The sequence below is a fragment of the Arachis stenosperma genome, chromosome 7, assembly GCF_014773155.1.
Source record: "Arachis stenosperma cultivar V10309 chromosome 7, arast.V10309.gnm1.PFL2, whole genome shotgun sequence".
In the NCBI taxonomy this organism is placed as follows: Eukaryota; Viridiplantae; Streptophyta; class Magnoliopsida; order Fabales; family Fabaceae; genus Arachis; species Arachis stenosperma.
Window position 1 is genome coordinate 41859005 of NC_080383.1, and position 3473 is coordinate 41862477.

A 3473-nucleotide genomic window follows, 5' to 3' on the forward strand; every position below is an offset into this window, starting at 1 on the left:
GGTCGTAACCCACCTCGGTGAGTTGCTTTATGGTGACAGAGCGGAGGATCTTCACTATATTTTGAAGTCTATGATTATTTTGCTTAGTTCTCTCACCTTTTGTATTTATATTTGCCTTAGAGGCTTACTTTGAAAAGAAGTTTGTATAAGTTGTTTTACTTTCAAAACTTTGTGTGTTGTATATAACTAGCCGGCTTAAACTCCACGAGCCGTGGCTAGATTCTTATGGCTATTATACTTTGATATATCTATATCTATATCTTGATATCTGTATGTATATCTTGTGCCTTAAGTTGTAGCTTTGTGTGAACATTTTACGCTTTTAAAATTCTGTTTTTGAGCTTAATCCTTCATCGGCCTTCTAGAATATATTATTTCCTTCTATATAAATATGTATAAGCTTTAGAATTGTCGTAACCTTTGATTAACCTTTTCTTTACGAAGCGAGATAAGGCTTAGGGTAATTAGGATGTTACAATTATTAATTTTATGAACTAAATTGAGTAAATTGAATTTTCAAAGACCAGTATGAGGTGTGTGTACCTTTGTGAACCAATTTGAATATTGAATCAATAATCTTAATAATTATTTTATTTCTAATAAATCAACAAATTAAGAATAATCAATGAGAATAAATTTATATTGAATACTTTTCGAATCTTCAAAAAAAAATTATCAATGCATTAATATTATAAAATTCATAAAACAAAGATGATAAAAAATAATTTTAATTTTTTTATAATGAAAAAATAAATATTATGAAAGTTAAATACACAATTTCAAACTCAAATAGATTGCTTAAAATTAAACCATTAAACAATATACAAGGACAATGTCTTGTAACAATCACTATATACAATATTAGTCATTCATTAGTAACAAAAACGTAAGCTACTGATAAAATTAAAAATTAGTTCAATAATTATACATACATTTCAACAAATGATGCCATGATATTCAAGAAAAAAAAATTATCTGCAATTAGACTTTCATTTCATGATTTACATTGTAGAAATCTTCTTATATACATGATATTGTTGAAAAGATAAAATATCACAAGTCTATACACTACAAGAAAAATCCCATTCAACCACACTTTTTTTAAGCTACATTTGAAAAGCGTAGCCTATTCTATGAATAGGCTACGCTTTTCTCCGTGTTGCCTATTTATAAGAGAAAAGGATACACAATTGTGGCATCATTTAAAAAGTGTAGCATTAAGTATTATAGAAATCACTTATAAAGCGTAGCCGTAGATTGATATCTATAACTTCACTTTTCGTATCAAAGAAGACGCTTTTAAAGGGTAGCCTATTTGTTAAGTTTTGGGTGCATTTTAAAAGTGATGCCTAATGTATCTAGAGTCAAATACACCCAAAACACTTAGTAATTTTTTTCAGCTTATCACTAAATCACATTCACGTTCACGTTCGAGCACCCTCACTTTTGCCATCAGATCAGAGAAAAATTTCACCACCTGACCTTCACAACTCACCTTCCAATTAATTGTTCAAAACCCTAACTCTAACTCACCTTCGCCACGCACCCTTTCACACACACACACCCCCAGATCCGAGAGAATGAGTGAACCAGAGGGAGGAGAGGAGGAAGCCAGAGATGAGAGCGCGAGCGAGAGACCAGAGAGTGAGAGGGGGTCACCGCCGCAACGCCGCTGCAGCCGCCGCCGCAGCCGGTGCCATCGCCGTCGTGGAGGAGGGAGTCCGAAGGAGAGAGAGAAAGAAGATTCGCAGACGCGATGGAGAGAGAGGACGAAGACGCGACGGGAGAGAGAAGGAGGCTGTTCCGCCGTGCACTGTTGTCGCTCCTAGGGGTCAATTGAAGCCGCCGCCGCTGCTGCTAGGGCTTGCCATGCTCCTGTCCTCACTTTCGGCTTCTACGATTACTTCCTGTTCGTACTCCCAGCCTCTCTCTCTCTCTCCAACTTTCATTTCATTCTCATTTCAATTTCAATTTCAATTTCGATGTCTCTGCAGGCGTTTCATCGGTGCCGTTTTCCACGCCAAGGGTGCGGATGCAATTCTCTCCTTTGAAAAGTTCTGCTGCAATGTCCCCAGACCTCTTCTTCAGGTTCCGATTTCTATTTGGATTAGTTTTCTCAATTCGATTTTGATCTATCTGCTAATTAATTGGGTTGATTGGTGGACGAAATTATGATCTATTGTCTTTGTACTTGTATGAAATTTAATAATTGGCTCTATTTGAATTCACAACTCCATTCAACTAACCAGCAAGTGTACTGGGTCGTCCAAGTAATAAACCTTACGCGAGTAAGGGTCGATCCCACAGAGATTGTTGGTATGAAGCAAGCTATGGTCACCTTGTAAATCTCAGTTAGGCGGATTAAATTGGTTTATGGTTTCGAAAATTAATAATAAAATAGAAATAATAAAAGGTATAGAATACTTATGCAGATTCATTGGTGGGAATTTCAGATAAGCGAATGGAGATACTGTATGGCTCAAGAACGCCTACTTTCCTATTGCTTCAACTCAATCCTTCTTACTCCTTTCCATGGCAAGCTGTGTATAGGGGTTCACCATTCGACGATGGCTACTTTGTATCCTCTCTGGAAAATGGTCCTCTGCGCTGTCACTCGCATGGTTAATCGTCTGGAGGCATCACACTGGCCGAAGGCTACATCCCATCCTCGCAGTGAAAACTACGCTCACGCGCTCTGTCATAGCCCGGCTAATCACTGGTTGGTTCCCGCTCCTGCTGGAATAGAATCCCTTGATTCTTTTGCGTCTGTCACTAACGCCCAGCACTTGCGAGTCTGAAGCACGTCACAGTCATTCATTACCGGAATCCTACTCGGAATACCACAGACAAGGTTAGACTTTCCGGATTCCCAGGATCCTACTCGGAATACCACAGACAAGGTGAGACTTTCCGGATCCTCATGAATGCCGCCATCTATCTAGCTTATACCACGAAGATTCTGTTGGGGAATCTAAGAGATACACATTCAAGCTCGGTTGCGTGTAGAACGGAGGTGGTTGTCAATCACGCGCGTTCATAGGTGAGAATGATGATGAGCGTCACATAATCATCACATTCATCATGTTCTTGGGTGCGAATAAATATCTTGGAATAAGAACAAGTTGAATTGAATGGAAGAAAATAGAATTGCATTAATACTTGAGGTACAGCAGAGCTCCACACCCTTAATCTATCGTGTGTAGAAACTCCACCGTTGAAAATACATAAGTAAAAGGTTCAGGCATGGCCGAATGGCCAGCCCCCTGAGTGATCAAAAGACCGAATAATCAAAGGCTAAACAGTCAAGAGATTAAACTTTCAAAAGATGTCTAATACAATAGTTAAATGTTCTATTTATAATAAACTAGCTCCTAGGGTTTACATGAGTAAGTAATTGATGCATAAATCCACTTCCGGGGCCCACTTGGTGTATGCTTGGGCTGAGCTTGATCAATCCACGAGCTGAGGCTTCT